The 27248-nt window shown below is 38.1% G+C and overlaps 1 protein-coding gene across 5 annotated transcripts in view; it reads left to right on the forward strand.

Annotated features, from left to right (window-relative positions):
- Nucleotides 1-27248, forward strand: part of LOC129718796 (adenosine receptor A2a) — an 89264-nt gene that overhangs the window by 25427 nt on the left and 36589 nt on the right. Inside the window, exon 2 of one of the 5 annotated variants that reach the window (XM_055669882.1) lies at nucleotides 7770-7800. The exons of the other annotated variants lie outside the window; for them this stretch is intronic. The gene's annotated coding sequence lies outside the window, so the exon portion shown is untranslated. The remainder of the gene's footprint in view (nucleotides 1-7769; nucleotides 7801-27248) is intronic. 5 annotated transcript variants of the gene reach the window in all.

Here is a 27248-nt window from a genome sequence, read left to right on the forward strand (position 1 = left end):
CGCATGTCGACTGGCAACACGTAGCCTTCGCTTGAGCCGTTCAGCTTCTCGTAGAAGTGTCTTTAGCTTGGTACAGCTCTTTCATCGCTACGCGATCTTGGTCCTCTTGTTGGAGCTTCTTCCTTCGGAGAACTGTGTTTTATCTGTTCCAAGCTCCTCGGTAACATTCGCTCTCGTACGATATTGAAGCATTTACGGCCATGCCTCGTTCTTCTCCTCGGCTAACTGTTTGCATTCGCCGTTAAATCAGTCGTTTCTTTGATTCGACCTATAATGAGCCCTTGTACCTAGTAACGCTACAGCAGTGCTACCTATGGGGCATTGAATACTCCTCCACTGATCGCTGCGCTAAGCTGCTTTTCCGTAAGTAGCGCTGCCTACAGCTACGGCGCGCATGCCTGTGCAACATCGGCGTTCCGCAGTTGTTCAATATTCGTCGTGGTATTCGACTTCTGCGGGTATTGCACATCGTTCAGAGTAGCTTATGCATACAGCTACTAGGTTGTGGCCCGATATTCGCACTGCGGTAGGTGTGAACATTGATGACATCTGAGAAGAACCTGACGTCGATTAGAACGTGGTCGGTTTGATTCTCTGTCTGTTGGTCGTGTGATTTCCAGGTGGTTATGTGGGTATCTATGAGGAAAAAGAAGGAACTTCGGACTACCATATTACTAGACACGGCATGTAGACTATCTTGCTCGATAATCGGTCTATACATTGCCTCCCGTCCTACCTGAGCATTCATGTCCCCAATGACAACTTTCACGTCCCGTCGCAGGCAATTATCGTAGACCTGCTCTAGCTACGCGAAGAACGCTTACTTCTTGTTTTCGGGTCTCCCTTTGTGTAAGCAGTGCACGTTGATGATGATGTAGTTGAGGAACCGGCCTTCATTTTGAACATACACATCCTCGCATTGATCGACTGCTACCTAGGGTGGTTTACCGGTAAAACAAAAACCGGTAAAACCGATATTTTTTCCAATACCGAAATACCAGGCGAAAAAACCGGTATTTCCGGTATTTTTCTTAAAATTAAAAAAATAATTGTCACAATGTTCATAAATCGTTGTAAGGTTAATGAATGCTACCCACTTAGGTAGGCGTTACAAATCACATGAATATATTTAGACAGAAGCAACATTGAATATTATTTTCTCTAACCTATTTATTAATTTTTGTTTCCTTCTTGTTTGTTCTGCTTGGATTCAGATGATGTATTTGTGTGTATCGATAATATGTAAAAAAAACTTCATATCAATAAAACAAGACATTTATTTTTTAAGTAGAACAGCTAATCTCTCGACACACTCATACTTACAGAAGCAACCCGTGGATTTTGAACCTACCAGTTCAACCACAAATTTAAGTTTGGAGCAGTAATCACAATCTTGTCTGCGAAAAAACGTAAGTCATTATTTGTTTTGTGCTATTTAAAAGTAAAACTAAAAAAATAATATATACATATAAATTTGGATTGGGGATTTATTTTTTGTTTGGCGTCTCCGTGTGCATTGCACAGGTTGCCCCTAGTTATGAACATGTTGCTCCTGATACAAAGCGTTTACAGGATGAAATAGTCAATCAATAAAGAATTCGTCCTAAAAATTACTGCTCCTTATTCTTGAGAAAGTGAAATTTAAATAGCAGTAGCATGGTCGTAGCTTCGTCGCCCAAACCGCAGCGAATTTTATTAGCAATAGTTCTAGCTGAGAAAAATGCTTTTTCAGGTTCAACTGAATTTGGAAGAACTATTTAAAGAGCATCAAACAGAATAAAGAAGTATTTACGTTCGATTTCTTCGAATTCGTAGAATGTAAATTCTTGTCTGATCGTCATTTCATTTTCTTCTTCATTTATTTACTCTTCTCAACAGTTTCAATAATTGTTCCTCTAAGAATTTCAAATTTATTCATTAATTTAAAACTAAGTTTTGCGATAATATAAGTTTCGAAATTATGTTATTCGTAATCATATCACTGGATTCATTCATTAAAGTTTTCCAAACACTATTAAATTTATCCAGTGTTGTATCTGGATCGTACAATACCACAAGAGATTAAAACGAGTGGTCCGAATCTACAGAAAAAAACTGGGTCGTAATGAAGCATAGGTACTCATAAATGCAAAAACATAATTATGCAGTGACACGTCCATAGATGCGACCTGAAACGCTAGGCAAAAAATAAATTTCAAATCCAACTTTCTGAATATATTTAATTATTTTTCAGTTTTATTTTCAAATAGTACAAAGAGAATGACTTGCGTTTTCCCGCGGACATGATTGTCATTATTTTCCCAAACTATGATTTTCAGAATTTTGTAGTTGAACAAGTGGGTTTAAAGACGAGTCGCTCTTGGTTTGTATTAGTCAGAAAAAAATGAAAATACCGTTTTTTTTTACCGGTTTTACCGGTTTTTATTTTTATGAATACCGAAATACCGGGTTTTCGAAAAGTCGGTAATACCGACCACCATACTGCTACCCCATCACGCGTTAGCACATATTACCCAGTATTATGAAACCGGTTCTCAGTTCGCTGGTGGTGCTCCACTCTGCTAGAAAGTAGTCGTCCGGTGCCTACTTTCCATACCTTCTGAACTATCCAACAAAGTTCTTGCAGTGCTAAGACTTCGAAGTTACGTGGATATAGCTTATCGTAGATTTTCCTGTCGCGTCTTAAAAAGCAGAGCGATTTGCAGTTCCATACCCCAAGTTTATAGTCGTAGTCCTTATTTCGTTCCCAAGGTTCATGCCAATTGTTTCAATCCGTATTACCTCTTACATCGTTTGTAACATATTATTTTTCGGGGCGGTTCGTTAGGCATTCCCCAACCCCCTGTCTCGCCGAAGGACCATCGTCTCTGCTCTGTTTAGAATGTCAAGCTGGTACCAGCACGTTGGTCAGCCGCTCCTAGCATGGAGATCAGGCGTTGTTATAAACCGCACCATTTTGCAATGCTCGGGTTTGCGAAGCATTTCCTCTTCCGCTAAAGTATAGATCTCACTGCCCAGGCAACACCAACCAGTTCTATCAATGTTTCAGGTGGCAGTCTATTGTAATCATATGACTCGTGGAGGTGTGAGAGAGGAACTTATAAGAGCATGAGCTAAGTTTTGCCGTTATGGTAAATTCTAAGTGTGAAGCTGTAAAACTCGGGGCAAATTCACCGAATTCACCTCAGTTAAATGAATATGTACTCACTATTATTCACATCAACATACTGAACATAATATTGTTAGTTTTGAATACAATAAACATATCCTTGAATCAATGTCAATTTTTTCCTCAGAAAAAAATCATACTAAAAGTTGAGGGTTTGAACAGAGAGATCATGTGAAATATGACAACCAACGCCATAGCTCGAGACTAACTTCATATGTTTTACATAGCACATCGCAATATATTATAATACTCCAGCTCTTAGAATGATTTTCTTTCGCAACCTTTGATTTCACCCTTTATTTTATTGTAACACACTCTTTTAATACAAGCAAATAAGGAAGAGGCTAATAAAAAACTAGAAAATAAAGAAAGATTAGTCTTCTGACACGGAAGGGATCAATCTCACCTGGGGGTGACAATCTCACCCCGGCTTACGGTACAGACTGGTAAATTGAAATCTGAAAATCTAAATAATTACATACAAACTGTCTTCTGCAGTATTCTAAATCTGCCACAAAACTATTGACTGACACTCAAACTATGCAGAACCAACCGAATTTGCTTTATGACAACATCAAGCGACAATAGTGTGTTTATGTAAGATACTTTCTGTCAATATTTGCAGCACTCTCCGTTCAGACTAGTTCAGGACACTTTCATTTCAGTATGTACGTTAGCTTCCGATTATCGCTCACGAAAGGCAAATGTCATCCAAATATTTGTGATGGGGTTTGTATACTTTCTTTTTTCGAGAGCCAATATTGATAATTGGCGATTTACTTTGTGGCATGTAGTAAGAAGTTACTTGTGCCAGACGAAAGTGTTAAAAATGAACCTAAAAAACAAGGAAATTTCGGTACCCGTCTTAGAAGTATCTGCTACCGTTTCGGATAATCGTAAGTCAAATATCAAGCCCTCCTGAAAACTAATATAATTATACACCAAGGCTCTCACAACCGCTTGAAAGTTGATGTAAAACATCAGCATGGCGTGAGTACAAACCGTCAAACGGAGTGACTTGCAACACTGGTGATGATATTGAGGTTTTTCATTTTTACCGTGCGCATAAACATAAACATTTATACTTATCATCATGGATATTGTTTATGCTGTATTTATTGTCATTATGTACTGACTTAACAGACGCACTTTTGTTGTTTTTTTCTTTTTGGTTGTTTATTTTGTTATCTTATTTTCTCGCTGATTTGCAGTTGCAGAACCTCTCTTGCGTCGAGAATCACGGTCAGAACCTACAAAAGGCGTGCCAGAAGTCACGCCTGTGGATACTTCAGAAAGAAACTTTAAAGAAAGTAGGGCTGAAGACTAGAAAGAACAAACTGTGTATCAAAGAAACAGCTCAGAAGCATCGTTTGTGTCGGCTAACGTGAAACGGGACGGAATCCAAGCATGGGAGGACCGTTGGTTACCTCCTGCATACTACCGTATTTCGGGAATGCCTCATAGAACAACATTATTTTTTTCAACTAACCTGCAATTAATTTTTGTGAGATTGCTAAACCAGCATAGCACCTAATTTGATTAGTTTGCACATTTGGTTTCACCGAGAAACCTTTGAAACGTTTCAATCTTGCTATTTTTCACGTCATTATTTTTTCTCTCTCGGTGTTGTTTGTATTTTCGCGCCTGCAGCGACATTTTCACTAATACCGGCACGTAAAAGTCGCGTAACCACTCAAACTAAGTAAACTTTTTTCTTTACATTAATAAACAACGCAATCGTAACTAATTTCCGCGAAAAATCATCCGAAATGTGTTAAAACTTGCTTCTAAAGTGTGCCTATAATCGCATACCAGTGAAATTTCATCGTTTTTGAGTTAAATATCAGTTTCTTTCTATTTCTTGCTTTACTATCAAAAAAGTATGTTGTAAATTCAGCTTCAGTCTAGTTTGTCACACAACAGCGAGTGGAGTGTAGCTGTTAGAGGTACGCGACATTGAGAAACGAGAGCTGCATACGAGTCAAATTCCAGGCAGTGCGGAGCATGTTACTTTTATTTTTCATACGGCAGCAACAGTTACCATCGTACGCTGCAGGATATTTTGCTGGCACAGCTAGTGGAGGGCACAGCGGAGAGCAAATTATATGCGCTGCCAACAAAATATTCAATACTAACGGTGGTGGTGCGATCATCAGCGCTCTATAGCACACATTTCGAGCTGAAGATTATGGAATCGGTTCTTTTTAGAACTATAGATGCTTGAAGATAAGAGTTATGAGAATTTTCACAACTACTACTAGGGTAAAATTTTCATGTATTTCTGCATCGTTAGTTTTACAATAACGACCATCAAATATAAACGGTAGTGTTGCCTAGGAACAGTTTATCGCAGCATATAATATATACATTTAGTCCTACGTCACCATTTCGTACAACCCCTAGGGCTGTATACCTTGTAGTATTTTATGTTCCTATTTACTTAACGTAGATCAATGATCAAAAGCTCTCATTGGAAAAAGTTTGGCGAGCCATTTTTTCCAATAATTGATAACGTGTAAAATATGCAACGTAAGGTTTGTATTCCTACCACAAAACAACACACATCTTTGCAACCGCTGAAGAAAAAAGCAATTGCGCAAGCTTAAAAACGCTTCCAAAAATCCGCACTCTGGTTTCCGTACAACTCGCAGCCAGTGTTGAAGAAGCTTTCCGATTACAAAATGGAACCCCGGATTAAAAACCATTGAACAATTTTATGAGCGTTTCAAATGAGGTTCGACTCGGAAAGTCTTAAGAGTCGGCAAATTTGGAATAAGCGGTTAATAACTGAACTCTGTGAACCCTAGATAGGCCTGATTGCTGAAGAGTTGGCGGTAAAAAATATGATATAAGAAAACTAAGAAGTAATGCAAGTCACCCCGTTTGACTGTGACGACAATGGAATCTCGCTCTTATAACTTGGTTTTGACAGTATCGATCAGTGCACTACCGGTTCTGTGGTCCTCAAGGGAACAACAAATGTAAATGACTGTATTGTACCTGTGAGGTTTACCATAACAAGCATATCTGAATTAGATCTAGTGATCATTAACAAAAACAATTGTTTCAAATCGCTCGATTAATAGTAATTTGATGTAGTGTTGCCATAATTACAGATTTTTTCGATTGTTTTCCATACAGATTTCTTCCGAAAAAGCATCACTAAGACACAACTTCGAAATTACCTCAGTCGCATTATTGTATAAGGTCGAAACCGTGCTAGTGCTCAAAACATGGGATATAATAAACAAGTGGCAGAATACAGTTTTATACTATCTGATACTATCTGCTCAAATTATCTATTCTGCGCGTTCCTATAATTTTACTACTCAAATTGTTGTTTTGTTTGCAAAGCAAGAAATCAAAGTACAAATAAAACAATGCACAAAATCACTATTGTTTCAGAATAATAGTTACTGATTGCTAGAATATTCCAAAAACATTTTAACCCAACTGTTTGTGATGAGCATTTAGTTCTCGATCATAGTTACAATCTAGTAATCAAACACCACCTGGAGCGGAAAAAGCGAGTCAACTTATTTGCGTATAAACATACACCGATAGGGTAGCACACCTGGTCATAAGACCAATTCCACGAAATTTACTTTACCGATAATTGTAACTTGTTATATTGATCCCTGAATAAAAATAAGACAAATATACTTTCTTTTCAAAGATTTCAATTAACACATCCACTAGTACTTCAATTGAGCCATCTTCTTTTAGACAGACATGTTAGACTATTTTGAACCATCGCAGCCGTGCCAAAAACGCTTCTTCCGAAAAAGATTGATGCTTTATCAAGCAGATTGACACTGAAATAAACGCGTCAACGAACGCGTGCTGGACTGTTATAAAAGTGTGCGACAAGGTATGGAGCGGCTGATAATTAAGTTTATATGAATGGTCATCACTGTCATCGCTGCTCCATATGTGTGGGTAGTAAAACGACGCTCGAAAGAAATTAATCGTCAATTAAATAAAACGAATCTAATCCACAAACTGGTCGATTCCACGTAACACACTGCGACGTCGTTTGAGCAGTAACGATAACTTTAGTTTCATTCATAATGAAGTGTTTTATGACGGTGTGCAATAAATATTTAATTACGAGCGTTGTAATTATTAAACAAATTATTGAAAGCTACGAAAAAAAAAATTTGCCAGTGAAAGTTTTTTTTTGTAATTAGTTACTTGTGCCAGACGAAAGTGTTAAAAATGAACCTAAAAAACAAGGAAATTTCGGTACCCGCCTTAGAAGTATCTGCTACCGTTTCGGATAATCGTAAGTCAAATATCAAGCCCTCCTGAAAACTAATATAATTATACACCAAGGCTCTCACAACCGCTTGAAAGTTGATGTAAAACATCAGCATGGCGTGAGTACAAACCGTCAAACGGAGTGACTTGCAACACTGGTGATGATATTGAGGTTTTTCATTTTTACCGTGCGCATAAACATAAACATTTATACTTATCATCATGGATATTGTTTATGCTGTATTTATTGTCATTATGTACTGACTTAACAGACGCACTTTTGTTGTTTTTTTCTTTTTGGTTATTTATTTTGTTATCTTATTTTCTCGCTGATTTGCAGTTGCAGAACCTCTCTTGCGTCGAGAATCACGGTCAGAACCTACAAAAGGCGTGCCAGAAGTCACGCCTGTGGATACTTCAGAAAGAAACTTTAAAGAAAGTAGGGCTGAAGACTAGAAAGAACAAACTGTGTATCAAAGAAACAGCTCAGAAGCATCGTTTGTGTCGGCTAACGTGAAACGGGACGGAATCCAAGCATGGGAGGACCGTTGGTTACCTCCTGCATACTACCGTATTTCGGGAATGCCTCATAGAACAACATTATTTTTTTCAACTAACCTGCAATTAATTTTTGTGAGATTGCTAAACCAGCATAGCACCTAATTTAATTAGTTTGCACATTTGGTTTCACCGAGAAACCTTTGAAACGTTTCAATCTTGCTATTTTTCACGTCATTATTTTTTCTCTCTCGGTGTTGTTTGTATTTTCGCACCTGCAGCGACATTTTCACTAATACCGGCACGTAAAAGTCGCGTAACCACTCAAACTAAGTAAACTTTTTTCTTTACATTAATAAACAACGCAATCGTAACTAATTTCCGCGAAAAATCATCCGAAATGTGTTAAAACTTGCTTCTAAAGTGTGCCTATAATCGCATACCAGTGAAATTTCATCGTTTTTGAGTTAAATATCAGTTTCTTTCTATTTCTTGCTTTACTATCAAAAAAGTATGTTGTAAATTCAGCTTCAGTCTAGTTTGTCACACAACAGCGAGTGGAGTGTAGCTGTTAGAGGTACGCGACATTGAGAAACGAGAGCTGCATACGAGTCAAATTCCAGGCAGTGCGGAGCATGTTACTTTTATTTTTCATACGGCAGCAACAGTTACCATCGTACGCTGCAGGATATTTTGCTGGCACAGCTAGTGGAGGGCACAGCGGAGAGCAAATTATATGCGCTGCCAACAAAATATTCAATACTAACGGTGGTGGTGCGATCATCAGCGCTCTATAGCACACATTTCGAGCTGAAGATTATGGAATCGGTTCTTTTTAGAACTATAGATGCTTGAAGATAAGAGTTATGAGAATTTTCACAACTACTACTAGGGTAAAATTTTCATGTATTTCTGCATCGTTAGTTTTACAATAACGACCATCAAATATAAACGGTAGTGTTGCCTAGGAACAGTTTATCGCAGCATATAATATATACATTTAGTCCTACGTCACCATTTCGTACAACCCCTAGGGCTGTATACCTTGTAGTATTTTATGTTCCTATTTACTTAACGTGGATCAATGATCAAAAGCTCTCATTGGAAAAAGTTTGGCGAGCCATTTTTTCCAATAATTGATAACGTGTAAAATATGCAACGTAAGGTTTGTATTCCTACCACAAAACAACACACATCTTTGCAACCGCTGAAGAAAAAAGCAATTGCGCAAGCTTAAAAACGCTTCCAAAAATCCGCACTCTGGTTTCCGTACAACTCCAGCCAGTGTTGAAGAAGCTTTCCGATTACAAAATGGAACCCCGGATTAAAAACCATTGAACAATTTTATGAGCGTTTCAAATGAGGTTCGACTCGGAAAGTCTTAAGAGTCGGCAAATTTGGAATAAGCGGTTAATAACTGAACTCTGTGAACCCTAGATAGGCCTGATTGCTGAAGAGTTGGCGGTAAAAAATATGATATAAGAAAACTAAGAAGTAATGCAAGTCACCCCGTTTGACTGTGACGACAATGGAATCTCGCTCTTATAACTTGGTTTTGACAGTATCGATCAGTGCACTACCGGTTCTGTGGTCCTCAAGGGAACAACAAATGTAAATGACTGTATTGTACCTGTGAGGTTTACCATAACAAGCATATCTGAATTAGATCTAGTGATCATTAACAAAAACAATTGTTTCAAATCGCTCGATTAATAGTAATTTGATGTAGTGTTGCCATAATTACAGATTTTTTCGATTGTTTTCCATACAGATTTCTTCCGAAAAAGCATCACTAAGACACAACTTCGAAATTACCTCAGTCGCATTATTGTATAAGGTCGAAACCGTGCTAGTGCTCAAAACATGGGATATAATAAACAAGTGGCAGAATACAGTTTTATACTATCTGATACTATCTGCTCAAATTATCTATTCTGCGCGTTCCTATAATTTTACTACTCAAATTGTTGTTTTGTTTGCAAAGCAAGAAATCAAAGTACAAATAAAACAATGCACAAAATCACTATTGTTTCAGAATAATAGTTACTGATTGCTAGAATATTCCAAAAACATTTTAACCCAACTGTTTGTGATGAGCATTTAGTTCTCGATCATAGTTACAATCTAGTAATCAAACACCACCTGGAGCGGAAAAAGCGAGTCAACTTATTTGCGTATAAACATACACCGATAGGGTAGCACACCTGGTCATAAGACCAATTCCACGAAATTTACTTTACCGATAATTGTAACTTGTTATATTGATCCCTGAATAAAAATAAGACAAATATACTTTCTTTTCAAAGATTTCAATTAACACATCCACTAGTACTTCAATTGAGCCATCTTCTTTTAGACAGACATGTTAGACTATTTTGAACCATCGCAGCCGTGCCAAAAACGCTTCTTCCGAAAAAGATTGATGCTTTATCAAGCAGATTGACACTGAAATAAACGCGTCAACGAACGCGTGCTGGACTGTTATAAAAGTGTGCGACAAGGTATGGAGCGGCTGATAATTAAGTTTATATGAATGGTCATCACTGTCATCGCTGCTCCATATGTGTGGGTAGTAAAACGACGCTCGAAAGAAATTAATCGTCAATTAAATAAAACGAATCTAATCCACAAACTGGTCGATTCCACGTAACACACTGCGACGTCGTTTGAGCAGTAACGATAATTTTAGTTTCATTCATAATGAAGTGTTTTATGACGGTGTGCAATAAATATTTAATTACGAGCGTTGTAGTTATTGAACAAATTATTGAAAGCTACGAAAAAAGAAATTTGCCAGTGAAAGTTTTTTTTTGTAATTAGGCCGATACAAATTTGATTTTCATTAAATGCCAAACCCCCCCTCCCCTCCCCCTTCAAAAATTTTTAGGGACGAAATGAAAGTTCATGCCGTTTTTTTTTAATATTATTGGTTTTTCGATAGTGTATATGCTCAATAAAGTAACAAACAACTCCAGTGACAGTGAGAATGTCGTCAAAAGACATGCCAAATAACCGAAAATAATGATGAAGTGTTAATTTTCAACATTCATTTGAGTGTAAGTCACAAACGTCGTAACTTGCATACGAATTTTTATTAAAGATATCTTTTTTTTCATCTCGGTGTTATTTGTTTTCCAAAGTAATACAAACCACGAATAATACTTAATTGAAACCCCTTTCGATTTCCTCTTCTTCTCAAAGATTTAAACAATGCTACGGAAACGCAATAAATTTAATACCACATTTCTGACATACACTTATGGTAAACACTTGTCACCTCGCAAGCTTCTGCAACGTCAATAGTACACCAGTTGCATTTAGGTATGGGTAACGACCAATATACGGTCACACCCTTCCATGCAACCTTCAACAGCAAAGTACGATTCACTCACTTATAATAAATTACCTATTCCGGTTCCAGCAGTTTTTTACGCGGGTTTCTTTTCTCAATTACTCAAAAACGGTACAAGATATCGACCTCATTTATCATATATCAGTTTTCAAAAAAATTCACTTTTCGTCGCTTTTTACGCGTTTTTTTTACGCGGGTTTCTTTTTACGCGGATTCCGGAATTAACGCTTTTTTTTACGCGGATTCCGGAATTTACGCGGTTTTTTACGCGGATTCCGGAATTTACGCGGTTTTTTTTACGCGGCATGTATCCCCCGCGTAAAAAGCGACTTTGGTGTACTAAAAATTTAAAATATGGAACATTGGTCTCTAAATTAACCACTATCATATTCAAACGAGTTTCAAACATTTTAAAACGGTTTTCATCGTTATATTCGCAACTCAGAAAAGTCTTTTTACACGCGATCCCATATAAATTTGGAACGCATCCCTCGTGTAAAAAAAGACCTCACTGTACTTTCAAATTTAACAATCTTGGAGATTTTTTGCTGTTTCAGAAAATAACTTTGTTGTTACAAAGTAAAAGTAGAATCCCCGACTCTGAGTTTAATCTTTTTACTTCCCTATTTCATTCAAAGCTTTGTATAGAAAAATTTCGAGAATTATCAAAAAAACTACGAAACAGTTACAAGATGGAACGATTGTGGAAATGGTCGAAAACGATACCCTACCTCCTATATTTATGTTTAACACAATATGCATTTATATTTATAACACCTTAAAATATCAACAACAATACCACAATGAAATGACGAATAATTTGTTGCTTACAATGTATAAGTGTTAATTCATGCTTGATAATCGATTAGTTACGTGTACACAGCGTTGAAGTTGTTTGCCGAACGTGCTTTCTAGGCTTTCCAAAGATATTTTAATTGTTTGTATGGTTGCAACTGCAGGTATGCACTCAGACTCCTATTCATTTTTTATTGAATAGAAGTGTCGGTAGTGTCAACTGGATTCATGGAATCATCCATTATAGTAAACTATGATTTGGAATCGTGGATACTGAGTTGAAAAAATACAACACATACACAAATATCTTTTTTAGGTGACAATCCCATTACTGATGTTATAACTTCAGTTGAACTTACTAACCTTATACATTATATTTATTATTAAAAATGAAGTCTTTCCCTCTTTTAAATAAAATTATTACCATCTTCGAAAATCAATAGTTGTTTGATAAGTTAGTTGAAGTATTTTTTTTTTATCTTGACATACAATTTCTACTGAGCAACACTCGTTTTTTGTTGCCTTCTGTGGCTGACCCCGATTGTTTTACAAAGACTACAATTACTCGAACTCATTGATGGAGTTGAGCTAGTTGGTTGTAACCAGTGACCGTTTTGGGATTGGTACTCCATACGTAGCATGGAGTAAAGAAATAACTTCCGAAATAGTTGAACCCTGATGAAGCAAGAGCCCCGCAAAAGCAAAGCAGATACGCTGAGCCCTCAGGTTCGGCGTTGCGAAAGCGGCAATCGTCAGTTGGGGCTATGCAGATTTTCTTTACATGATAAAGACCAGGACAGTGCCAGTGAGAAATTCTGTGATGATACGTAGTTCACTACGAGTTAAACTAAGTAGCGGTTAGGTAACCTCAAGTTTGGGGTAGATGAACTGTTTAGTTTGCTACAACCCCGCGCATGTAGCCAATGAGATGTTGTTTCTAGCTTTTCCCATATATTTATTTAGCCTTTAATGGCGAAAGTGGAGGTACCCGGAAAAGTTCAGGTCCAATGAAAAATTGAAAAAAAAACTCGAATCATAATAATAATTTGAATGTTTGGTTGTTTTAATTGACTTTCTCTTTTTAGATTACTATTTCTCAAAATCATCGAGTAAATAAAAAATTGAAGATAACATCGAACTCGGACTTGGACGGACAAATACTCAGGCAAACGTTAAGCAATGAGAAACAATTTATTGAAAAACGATCCTAATGATTTCGCGAATTGATTGGGAATATCTCCTGCATGGGCTCTGTTTGTTCTTCTTCGATTAAAGTCACTGGTCACAATTCTTTTACCAAGAAAAAATCTTGGTTTCATGAAACACAATTTTCCAACTTAACTAAATTTATTGAAACACCAAATGTACAAAACAAATGAACTCGCGATCACCATGAACCATTTATTGGTGCTGAACCATCAAGAAGAGACAGAGTGCCAGATTCATGCCGTATTTATAGGAAATCTGATATCGAGAGAATTGATCTACTCTGCTATCAGTTATCACTAATAGTGCTATGGTATGAGTGTATCGAAAATGATATTCGGCATTCGCTAATGTTAATTGCAGAGTGGGTCTGGCGGACGAAAAAAACTAAATAATTAAAAACAGGCGCCTTCGTGAAGATGTCCGCCAACTGTTTGTCATTACAAATAGCTTCCACATGTATGCATTCAGCTGCGATATGGTCGCGTATAAAATGGCGTTTGATGTCTGCAACTACAATTATCCTCATAGATTGTCACCATCTGCGTAAGTTTAACACCAACATCATGCAGAAAACCAGCTAGCCAAATCATATCAGCCACATCAGCGCTCAATGCCACATGCTTCTAGCTTGACCACGATACTATGGCCGTAAACTTCGGCCTTGGAGAGCAGCTTGCCTGAGCGTCTGTTTCCCAGGTTAGAGGCCGCTCAAACAGTGACTGATCTGGAGCGAACGGCTGAACTATGAAATGCGGTGTCTCGCAAGCTACACCAAAGACGGCAGCCCCATCGCGAGACTGGGCATCGAAGACCCGAAGGCCTAGTAAGGCAACATACAGAAATGAATATACTACGAACAATCCAGAGAATGATACAAATCGGAACAATCGGTATAGACCTAGGCAAACGAAAAAGGACAGAGATTGGAAACTTGGCACAAGGAATGTTAGGACTCTGCTCGAACCGAAACGTATGGACGTCTTGGCCAGAGAGCTACAGAAGATAAAGGTAGCAGCCAAGGACTATCAATGACCGTCTCTGCGTATTGAGAATAAAGAGCAGATTCTCAACCCAAGAGCTTTATCAACGTGTACGCGCCGACAAACGATGAAACCGATGAAGTGAAGGAGAAGTTTTATAACCTCCTCGAAAAAACGTATGGAGAGTGCCCACAACCCGACATACACATCGTCATCGGAGATATGAACGCACAAGTCGTCCCGTTATTTGTAGGAAAAACCTTCATTCTACCACCAACGACAAAGGCTTGAGGTTAGTGAACTTCGCCGCAGCCAGGGGAATGGCTATCTATAGTACCCATTTTCCTTTCGGGGGCCATCGGCGAGGAAGATACGTCTGGAGATCCAGAGGTTATCAGCGGAAGGAGTTGCTGCAGAGTATACTCATAAAGTTGATGAACTTTATGATCGGTGAACCAGCTGGTGTGGACAGGAACAAGCAGTGGCAGCACATCCATGATGCGCTTAGCGAAACAGGCATGACAACGGGAACCACGCGTAGTAAGCTGTTCGATGTTGAGTGTCAGGAACCGAGCCGTCATATGTAATGACTAGAGACAGTGGTAATTCGCGGCAAAAAAATGGAAATTCGCGGGTGGCAAAATAGAAAGTATTCGAAATTCGCGGTAATTTGGCGACAACCTTCTTCTTCAGAAAACAAGAAACAACTGGTTTATTTAATTATTATATTTAATTGACTGGTTTATTCAATTATTTATTTAACCTTACGATCCATGATTTCTTTGCGATGATTTGTGATTTCTTTTCGAATTTGATATAAGTGCACACAGTTATTAGAAATAGAGAAAAAATGATAAGGCCATTATTGTTTGATCGAATTTGTTGACCCCTTGGTCACCGAGGGGCGGAACAGTTTTCAGAAAAGTTGAAATTTTAGCAATTTGTGATGTATTATTTGAGCTATATCTCTAAAATTCGTTACGTAAAGTACTACAAGTAGCACTTTTTTGTAAATAAGAATGATAGGGCTTTCATTTGAAGTGATCAGAATTTAGGCCGCCATCTTGAATTTGGCCGCCGTCTTGGATTATATCAGGAAAATGCTATTTTGACCGTGTTCGCAACTACCAATTTTCGATCTGAGACCAGCATTGGAAAGCTAAGAAAAAATGCTGATTGATTGCTCCTGTGTCAAATTGTCTTCAGCCAAATTTTGGTGTCGATAGGCTCGTATTTTTCAAGTTATACTGGATCACGCTGCGTTTCGTATTTACCAAGTTCCCGGAAATCGCCTAATATTTATTTGCCAACTGTAAAATTTCAAGAAAATATTTGCATTCCAAATACCTGCCAAAATTATAGTACCAATCTGCTGTACTTAGTTCCCCTTGCAGATGGCTGCATGTACTTAGTTCATCTTGCAAGTTCGTTTTCATGCACACTTTGGGATTTTATCATGTAAGTCACCAATCGCCAAAATCTTTGCTCGAAGAGAATCAAGTAACCGAACCAGTTCGCTTTCAACTTTCATCCGAACCAGACGTGCTTCGAGATATTGAAAGAGTGCTTTAACTGCGTTCAAGCTTTTGTTTTACCCATTAGAACATCTATTGTTTTGTTTGAAGGAAAGAGTACCTGAACAATGGAGCCAAAAAGAGAGAATACAATAAAGCTTCGCTTTGGATCGCATACAAAGAACCCGACGAACGATGAGGTGTTCATGTTCTTCAAAGAACAGAAATGGACCTGCGACGATTTGAGTGCAATGTACCGAGAGGACTATAGTCTATTTGTGCGGTTTCAAACGGAGGCGCTTCTAAAAAACGCACTCGATAAGCTAGGAACCAGTGTAGATTTCAAGTATGCGAATGGAGATGGCGTGCCAGTATGTGTGACAACAGCAAATGGTACATTTCGCTATGTGCGAATCTTTGGACTGCCCCCGGAAGTCAAGGATGAGCAGATTGCTGCTGCCCTGGGAAAGTACGGAACCATTCATCAGCTAGTACGTGAACGGTATCCAACTGAGTCTGGTTTCCCTATACTGAACGGTATACGGGGTGCGCACAATCATGTCGGAAGTTCCGGCGCAACTTCACATCCAGCACATCAGAGCAAGGGTCTTCTATGACGGTATGCAGAACAAATGTTTTACTTGCGGAGCTCTGGATCACCTGAAGGCGAACTGTCCGAAGCGGCAGACGGTTAATGCACTTCTGCAAGCTGCGGCCGGCTCGCATCAGAAGGCTGTATCTGACCTTGGGAACAGAAATGGAATTAATGGAAACTTTGGATCGTTTGCAAACGTGGTAGTAAACGGTTTTGTGGCCCAACCATCATCAGCATCTGGCATGGTGGTGCTGGGACAGCAGGAAAAGACGAAACTTCGCGACGCTACAGACGCAGCAGCAGAGGATGTTACTACTGAGCAAGGTAGGGATGCCGAAATGAAGATTGAATCGAGCAACAAGAAGCGGGGGCGTCCAAGCAAACGCAAAGATTCTGATTCATCAGAATCTGAAGCGGTCTCCAGAAAACAAATAATTGTTCCATCGGTAGAGCATAGCCTTCTGCTGGCTCAAGCACGACGTTCTAAGTCATTGAATACCAAGGATAAAAGCGGTGGGAAGGGTACTAAATAATTAATAACAATTCGAAACCAAGAAAAATGAACTTCATTTGCTCAGTTGCAACGATTAATCTTAACAGCACTAACACACAGATCAACAAGAACCTTCTCAAAGATTTTATTAACGAGCACAATATCGATATTGTTTTTTTGCAAGAAGTCTGTTATCAGGATTTTTCTTTTGTAGCTTCACACAATGCCTTAGTTAACATAAGTACAGATAAGAAAGGTACGGCAGTACTTGTTAGAAAATCCTTTGCTTATTCTAATTATTTATTAGATCTGTCTGGAAGAATTGTGTCTCTTGTTGTAAACGACGTAAATTTTATAAATATCTACGCTCAATCCGGGAATGAATTAAAGAGAGAGAGGGATAGACTGTTTACGGAAAACCTGGCTGTTCATTTGAACAAACCTGGAACCACCAATATGATGCTTGGAGGGGACTTTAATTGTATCTTGGAGGAGTGCGATTCGAAAGGATTGCAAAAAAAATTACTCTAATGGACTTAAAAATCTAGTTGAAATCTACTCATTAAAAGATGTAGCAAAAACAATGAAAACACAAAGATTCACTTTTTACAGAAATCAATCGGCTTCACGATTAGATAGGTTCTATGCGTCAAAAGAAATAGTAAGAAACGTATCTAGCTGCAAAACCTTGCCATTGATCTTTTCGGACCACCATTGTGTGTTACTAAAATATCGAATAAAGCAGGAACAAATGATACCACATGGTAGGGGTTACTGGAAGATAAATCCAAGCATACTTGTAGAGCATGATATTAAGAATAGATTCGAAGGTGAATATAAAAAACTGCTAGAAAGGACACAACATCAAACCGATTTAAGTTCATGGTGGAACTACTGCTTTAAAGCAAAGGTAAAGAGTTTCTACAAATCAGAGAGTTGGCAATTGAACCAAAGAAACAGAGCCTTGAAAACATCATTATCGAATAAACTTTTTGAATATTTTGAAAAACAGGCAGGCGGGGAAAATGTCGAAAATGAAATAGCTATGATTAAATCAAAACTAATGGATTTAGAACAAAATCGTCTGAAAAATTTAGGTAAAAAACTTTCACCTAATTCTATTACAGAAAGTGAAAAGATGACAATCTATCAACTTTCAAATGCAGCCCATCGGGAAAATAATTTTGGCTTAAAATTAAAACACGAAAATACACAAGTAACAGATAGAGATCTCTTAGGTTCACTAGTACACGCACATTTTTCGGAATTGTATAAAAGTACGCCAGATGATCACAATATAGATGAATTCGAAAATCCGTTAAACCAATAACCAAGACACTATCTACAGAGGAGAAGACAGAAATTGTTCAAGAAGTAACTATAAACGAAATATGGGAGATATTGAAGATGTGCAACAAAAAAAATCACCAGGCCCAGATGGATTGACGTATGAATTTTACATTCATTATTTTGATATCCTAAAATCTGACTTAGTAAAATTATTCAACTTATACCTGAGCGGACATTGTATTCCCCCCAAGGAGTTTACAGAGGGAATTATTGTTCTAATTCCGAAGAAAGGCGACCTTACTTGTTTAAATAATCATAGGCCGATCAGCTTATTGAACACTGATTACAAACTTTTCTCCAAAATTTTATATAATAGGATTAAGAATTATATTGAAAATCTAATTGAATGTGGCCAAAGCGCATGTATTCCTGATCGATCATGCATAGACAATCTAAAAGATGTACGAAGGTTAATGACAAAAGCTGCAGAAAGTAAACGCTTTAAAGGACTTCTTTTAAGCCTCGATCTGGAAAAGGCATTCGATAAAGTTGATCACCAGGTTCTCTGGAAAGTATTAGATAAATTTGAGTTACCGTGTACATTGATACGGTGCATTCAATGTTTGTACGGAAAAGCAACTTCCAAAGTCCTGTACAACGGATTTTTAACCAAGGAAATACAAATTAACTCTTCAGTAAGACAAGGGTGCCCACTGAGCATGTTGCTTTTCATTTTGTATGTGGAACCACTTTTTCGGATGATTGACAAAAGCGTACTCGGGGTCCTTGTATATGACAAATTCCTGAGAGTAATCGCATTTGCAGATGATGTAAATGTTTTTCTTCGAAATTCAGAAGAGCTTGATAAAGTCATAAATATCATTGCTTCGTTCTCCAAATTTTCGAAAATTAGGGTGAATATTAAAAAATCTAATTTTTTGCGAATAAATAGATGCAACGGTGGACCATTTCAAGTAGCTGAAACTTATAGCTTGAAACTGCTTGGAGTCACGTTAAGTACGTGGAACGATACTGTTGATGTCAATTACGAAAAGCTTATTAATGAAATCAAACATAGAATATGGTTAGTTTCGTTTCGCAATATGTGTTTAATTGAGAAAGTATGGTACGTGAATACCTTTATCCTGTCCAAGCTGTGGTACCTGGCCCAGCTCTACCCTGCAAAAAATAAACATTTGGCAAAAATTAAAACAATCGTTGGAAATTTTTTATGGAAAAATCAAATTTTTCGAGTAGACAGAAGGCAGTTGTACCTTGACACTGAGAACGGTGGACTTGGATTGATTGACCCAACGGAGAAATGCAAAGCGCTTTTTGTATGGAATATCGTTTTTTTTTTTTTCCTTGATAGGTTTTTTTTTTTTTATTTATATATAAATATAAGTTGTGTTACAAACATAATCCTAAATCTAGCCTAAAGGTAATCCTGATGTAATCAGTCAATTAACATATGTTTAATCTAGTTCCAAAAATTTTTGTGAAACATTTACTGTTGTTCCATCTTGTTTCCCTTATTATTTTTTTTAAATACAAATAGAGACGGCTCCGCAGCCCTCAAGTTGTACGATATCACTCTTGCAGCCAACCACAATGCAGTTGTTTTTGTGATGCTTCGCATATCGCGAACTGGAGAATTTCCTCCAACTCGTTGAGTTTCAGATTATAGCGTGAGTAAATAACAGAAACACACCAATCCCAAACGACCTTCGCCATTGGGCATTCTTTTAATCTATGTTGATAAGTATCTACTGATCCACATTTTTTGCATGTTCCTTGACCGCTGCGAATGTTATAGGTAGAGAGTTTAAAACCATTGGCGATTATATCGTTAACAAAACAAAACAAGGTGGAGCGTTCGGTTAAATATATTTCTCCGACAAAACCTCCATTTCCGTCGGGGTTATAAAATATATTTTTCAAAAAGAGGGCCTTCATCTTAGCTTCAGGGTCTACTAATTTTAAACCTCCTTTTAAATAATCTTGATATAACTGATTGCGTTCTACCCTGAAAAATATATCCGTTCCACAAAAACATACCACAGGATCTTCTTATCTGCGCAATGTGTTTATTCAGGGGGGGGGGGGGAAATTTGTCCAAGATACCACAATTTCGAAAGAATGAATATATTTAAAATCCAGCATTTTTGAATCAAGTTTAAGTTCCTGGAACTGTGTTTCTTTAATTGTATTTTTATATTGTTAATAGCTGTATTATAATTGTGGTTTACTGTTAGGTACCAACTTCTATAAAAAACTACCCCCAGTATTTCTAAACTATCTACCTCTTTAATCATTTGAGGTCCAAGTTTTGCATTATTGATCCTTAAGAAGGCAGATTTCGTAAAATTGATTATAATTTTGGCGTACCTGGTGAAATTTTCAAAAATTTTTAGCAGAAGATCGAATTCGTTATCATTACGTATGATAATATTGAAATCATCTGCAAAAACAATTACTTTTATGAATTATTCATTTACTAAAAAACCAACCACGTTATTGGAAACTTCTCTAATAAGCGGTTCAATATACAATGTGAACAAAATCATACTGAGAGGACAGCCTTGTCGCACTGAACTCTTTATTTTTATTTCTTCTGTGAGAAAACCGTTAAACAGCACTTTAGACGAGGCACTCTTATAGATGTTTTTAACACAATTTATGAAGGATTGTGGGAATCCATATTTATTCAAAACTTTCCACAAATAGTTATGATTGACCCGATCAAAGGCCTTGTTTAGATCGATACTTACAAGGCACCCCTTAAAACGTTTGTTTTCGCAAGATTTCGTTAGTATTTTCCGAAGATCTTTCAGGTTATCCACACAAGATTTATTTTTTAAACAAGCTGTTTGTCCAGTAGACAGTAGTTTTTCCAGATGTACCGATATCCTTTCTGCTAATATTTTCATGAATAACTTATAATCACTATTTAGCAAAGAGATTGGGCGATAATCGTCCAATGATTTGCTCGGAGTTCCTTTTTTTGGTATGAGAGTTATTATTCCATCTGCGAAACCTTTTGTTGGACAGAAGGATCCCGATAGATATGAATTGAATATCTGCAATAAATCTTCTTTGATAAATTCAAAATTCTTTATATAAAATTCATAACTAAAGCACTCGTTCTAACTCGATGAAAGTGATAGGGCGTGTCAAATCACCTCTATCGTTATCATCTAACCTGTTAGTTAAACTATGTATGGGATCATCAGTATCAACGAAAGTATCAGAACTTTGTTCTGAGCTAAACCGTTCTGAAAAATGTTGGTGTACAATTTTTCTTAGGTTTGCTGACTCAGTAATAGATTCACCATTATTATCTGTCAATTTAAAATTACCATTCGTATCCGTTCTCTTAATCTGTGCGGCAATCTGAAAAATGTTCACCGATTCCCCTTGCATGAGGTTTACATTTGGCATATTATTACCAAGGTGCTTTAACCTGTTTGACTCGATTTCAAGTAATCTAGATTTAATCATTTTTACATCATGTAGAGTGGATTCTCCTCTACTTTTCTTATCCATCCATTCATTCAATTTACAATAGAAATAGTTTTTTTCTGTAGCTATTTGACTGTTCAACTCCCAGCTTTTTGTTTTGTAAAACTGTTTACATTTAGTTTTGAAAGTTTCATTCCACCATTTACATTTTTCTGTAACGTATTGGTTTCTTAATTTTCAATTTTCATAGTTTTCTGCAAAATCTTGAGATACTTGATCATTTATCAAAATCGTACTATTTATTTTCCAATAGCCCCTACCTTTTGCAGTAATTGCCCTTCTTTCTACGTTTATTTTCATAACTAGTCCACAGTGGTCCGAAAAAGGTACTGGTATAGTTTTGAAATCTTGAATGTTCCCGGAAAAATATTTTGGAACATAGAATCGATCAAGTCGCGACTCTGATACTCCTCTGTGAAAAGTGAAATTCTTCTTCTTCAGCATTACTGCTACATCTTTCCAATTAAATGAATCAATCAGTTGCTTTAGTCTAGGGCTGTAGCTCTTAGATTCTCCAAGACAATCTGATCCATCAACGATGCAGTTGAAGTCACCTCCAACAATACTTGTTGTAACACCGCCCTTCCCCAGGTGTACTGTAAGATCATTTGAAAAAAGATTTTCGCGTTCTTTTTTGCGATTTGATCCCGAGAAGGCATACACATTCACGAGGTTAATTCCGTTTACAACTACAGACGAAATACGTCCATCCAAGCTAAACAAAGGCTGATTAGCTTCAAATGAATTTCTAATCAATATGGCGGTTCCGGAGCCGTTCTCGCTTACGTTTACGAAGGCCTTGTAAGATGGAACAAACGGAAAGTTTGAGTAACATAATTCTCGTAGAAATACTACGTCAATATCATCATTGAATATGAAGTCTCGCAAAAGATACTTATTCACAATCGTTGTGCTACTGTTCAAATTAATACTTCCTACCTTGATAACAAAATTCATTTCTGTGAAAAATTTAAATCTACAAAGTTACATCTGCATCATCCATCCCAATATCATCGGTCTTGTTCTCCGAATAATAAGATGTATCACTTACTTCTGCTGTATTTGCACCCACCTTACTTAGCTTGAGTTGCTTCGCTTTGTTCCTAGTAATAATTCCTTTCACTTTCGCTGTCCCACTCTCCTCGTGGTGATCTGACTCCGTCGTTGAATGTTCTTAATATGATTCGTTTGCATCTCTCTCCTTCGTTGCTAGTTTCCGTGCTCTTTTGTTTTTCATCGTTGTGTAACCGTTTGCGTCATCAGTTGTGGAGACGCTCGAATGCCCGTTCTCCGCTGTTTGCTTGTTGTCGTGTTTCTTTCCGTTGTTTGTACTTCTCTTCTCCACCGTAACGATGGTAGAGGTGGAGGCTTCTGGCTGCTCGTGCACCGCAGTGTGTGTGTTGTTTAACTTTGCTTCGTTCTTTTCCATTCCGACGTCTACTCTCTTTTTTTCTTCGTTCGTAATGGTAACCACGCTCGGCAAAAGAGCAGGATGGTTGCTAGCGGCTGATTTGATTACTGATGGTGAGTTACCTGCTGAGTTCTTTTTCGATGTATGCGTGGTTACTGATGTGCTTCTTGCTGATATGAGTTTCGTGAATTGAAGTCCTTCATTTTGTTGAATTCCGGATTGCGTTTCATCCTTCCGCTTCTTTCTCCAGTTCCCCGCTCCGATAAGGGCAGCACTGTAACTAGAATGCCCAGCAGCATGAAGACGCTCGTTCACTGATTTACGTTGGGGGCATTCCGCTTTCATATGCTCTGCACTGCCGCACTGGAAGCATTTATTAACGAGTCCTTCATAGAAAATCCGGGCCCTTAAGTTCCTGACAAGCACCGTTGACGGAATCTTAACATCTTCTTTCACTTCGATGTAGACTCCTCGTACCGACGTCCAAATGGGAAAGCCGGTTTCCTCACCGTACTTTTCTCTTATCATTCGAATTACCTTGCCATATTTCGACATAACCTTCTGGATCTCCTGGTCTTCAACCTCCGAGTTGAGATTGAAGAGACGAACATATCGGACGATCGCGTTTGCTCTCAGACAAATTGACCTTGGCGCATAGATGATTATTGTACTGGAAGTCCATGATATTTGGTAATCGCATTAGCACGTGTTGTGCGTCCTCCTCTTTTTTGAACTTGATTATTACCGACATTTCAGTTTTCTCCTTGTACATCGACAGCAAATTTTCGCTTTGTAGTGACATTTTTTCCTTCATAAAAGAAAATATTTCCTTATCCGTTGGTTCCGGGTCGCTTCTCTCGAAACGCACACTAAGTGAGTTTTTTCGGAGCTCAATGTCCGCCATTTTTCAAAACCACTTCGGACTTAACGTCCACGGCTTACTCAACGCAGTTCAAAACAAAAGAAATTGAAATGTTAGGTTTTTGTTCGCTTGAATAATACACTCTATAGCGATGGACACATCTGCACTCGACAATGTGTGAACACGAACTGATAAATTTGAGTTACCGTGTACATTGATACGGTGCATTCAATGTTTGTACGGAAAAGCAACTTCCAAAGTCCTGTACAACGGATTTTTAACCAAGGAAATACAAATTAACTCTTCAGTAAGACAAGGGTGCCCACTGAGCATGTTGCTTTTCATTTTGTATGTGGAACCACTTATTCGGATGATTGACAAAAGCGTACTCGGGGTCCTTGTATATGACAAATTCCTGAGAGTAATCGCATTTGCATATGATGTAAATGTTTTTCTTCGAAATTCAGAAGAGCTTGATAAAGTCATAAATATCATTGCTTCGTTCTCCAAGTTTTCGAAAATTAGGGTGAATATTAAAAAATCTAATTTTTTGCGAATAAATAGATGCAACGGTGGACCATTTCAAGTAGCTGAAACTTATAGCTTGAAACTGCTTGGAGTCACGTTAAGTACGTGGAACGATACTGTTGATGTCAATTACGAAAAGCTTATTAATGAAATCAAACATAGAATATGGTTAGTTTCGTTTCGCAATATGTGTTTAATTGAGAAAGTATGGTACGTGAATACCTTTATCCTGTCCAAGCTGTGGTACCTGGCCCAGCTCTACCCTGCAAAAAATAAACATTTGGCAAAAATTAAAACAATCGTTGGAAATTTTTTATGGAAAAATCAAATTTTTCGAGTAGACAGAAGGCAGTTGTACCTTGACACTGAGAACGGTGGACTTGGATTGATTGACCCAACGGAGAAATGCAAAGCGCTTTTTGTATGGAATATCGTTCATAAGAAAGATACAGATAATGACTTTATCGCCGAAAAATATTTATTAAATTTTAAGTCCTCGGCTAAACTTACGTGGAATGGGAAAGCGTGGATTCAAAATATAGGACAATTGAATGAAGGACTGGGCTCTGCTAAACAACTGTACCGCTTATTCATAAATCAGCAAGGTTTTGTTCCGCATGTACAAATCATTTTCCCCCAAATCAATTGGATATCTCGATGGAAGGTTTTGAGCTGTCCTTATTTGCTAGTTGAAGATAGATCTACACTGTTTCTGTTGTTTAACGATTTAATTGCAAATCGGCAAAAAATGGAACAATATAAGGTCAAAGATACAAAAAACGACATTTGTGAATATTGCAAAAATCAAACTCTTGATAGTAACGATCATAGAATACACCGATGTGAATCCTCAAAGCAAGTTAGAGAATGGGTAACCAAAATAGTGAAGAAAAAGTTCAAGATAAAGTATAATAAATTAGAAGATTTTTTAATGTGGGAAATTGACCAAGACACCCCCTCCGTCAAAGCGACACACTGGTTGGTAATTCACTGTATTGCATTTTGTTTGCAAAAACACCCCAACGCTAGCTTATTCATTTTTCAAAAGGAATTCGTGAATTCAAATGGAATAACAAAGAATTAGTCAAAAAGCATTTTGAAAGCTGTCTAAACATATGCTAACATGAAAAAAAATATAGAATTTAGTATACAGTTAATGAAATGAATTGTACACTTAAATAAATATTCGTAAATAAATCCTCTTAATATAAAAAAAAAAAACCTTCCGAAGATAATTCAACCCAGGCTGACAAAATCGGGTTGCAAGAGAGCAATAGTACTGCGAGAAAAAGACGTCCGGTTGCCATCGAGGTGCCAAGTAATCTTCAGCTTTGTGCATGTTGCTGGTTTTGATGAATTCCGAAGGTTTTAAATCGAAATGTTTCATAAATGACATAGAATGTTGCTATTTTTTCATTACTTTTGCGGCATTTCGCGGGTTTTCATAAATTTCGCGGCTGATGCCGCTTCCGCGAAATCGCGATTTACCACTGTCCCTAGTAATGACATACTTGCCATATGTAATGACAGGGAGGGGACCTGATTACCGATAAATCGCAGGTGGCCAGGCGTTGGAAGTAGAATTTTGAAGAGGTTTTGAACGGTGAGTAAGGTAGGTCAGGAGTCATCTAGGGGAACAAGATAGAAATTGGGGAGGACAGACAAGCTGAGGGTCTACCAACATTGGACGAGGTGAAGAATGCTTTCAAAGAGCTAAAGAACCACAAAGCCGCAGAGAAGGACGGCTTACCGGCCGAACTTTTCAAGGTCGGGAGCAGGCGGCTGTGTAGTTCAATTCACCAGATTAACCTAAGGGTATGGTCCAAGAAACAACTACCTACGGCCTGGTTGGAAGGACTCTTATATCCTATCTATAAGAAGGGACATAGACTTGGCCATCTATAGTACCTATTTTCCTGTAGTAATTATCGTAATTATCGAGACATAACCCTCCTCAATTCCGCTTTTAAAATTCTCTCCCGTGTCCTGTCCCAGCGACTGATGCCGTTGCAGGAAGTTTTTGTTGGAGAATACTAATGCGGTTTTCGGGTGGGACGATCTACAACGGATCAGATCAGATCAGATGGTTACCTTGAGATAGATCCTCGACAAGTGAAACCCAACGAGTTGTCGCATATTATGCTTGAACATGGTTTTCCAACAAAACTAATTGAACTGCTACGTGAGCCGCATGACGGTTTTACATCGAGCGTCAGGACAGCAGGCGAATTTTTGGACGCGTTTGTTAGATGGTCTGAAGCAAGGTGGCGGGCTCTCGAACTTGCTGTTCAACATAGCTTTCGAAGGTGCAATACGAAGGGCAGGTGTGCAGAGGAGCGGCACCATCATTACGAAGTCCCACATGCTTCTAGGCTTTGCGGACGACATTAATATATTTGGTGTTAACCGTAGAGCGGAGGCCTTTACGGCTCTCAGAAGGGAAGCTGCGAGAATTGGATACACCATAAACCACTGCCAAAACGAAGTTCAGTGTGGCTGGCAGAGAACGTGGTAGTTCTGCGGGTGCTGGTGCTGCGGTGGAGATGGATGGAGGTACTTTCAAAGAGGTCGACGAATTTTTTAATCTTAGTACTGTCGTGACATGTGACAACGAGGTGAGCCGCGGTGTGAAGAGACGGATTGTGGTAGCGAATAGGGCTTATTACGGATTGCGTTGCCAGCTTAGGTCCCGTATCCTACAGAACCGTACGAAATTTGCGCTCCACAGGACTCTGATCCTCCCGGTGGCGCTCTACGGATATGGATCGTG

The sequence above is a fragment of the Wyeomyia smithii genome, chromosome 1 (assembly GCF_029784165.1).
Source record: "Wyeomyia smithii strain HCP4-BCI-WySm-NY-G18 chromosome 1, ASM2978416v1, whole genome shotgun sequence".
Taxonomy (NCBI): Eukaryota; Metazoa; Arthropoda; class Insecta; order Diptera; family Culicidae; genus Wyeomyia; species Wyeomyia smithii.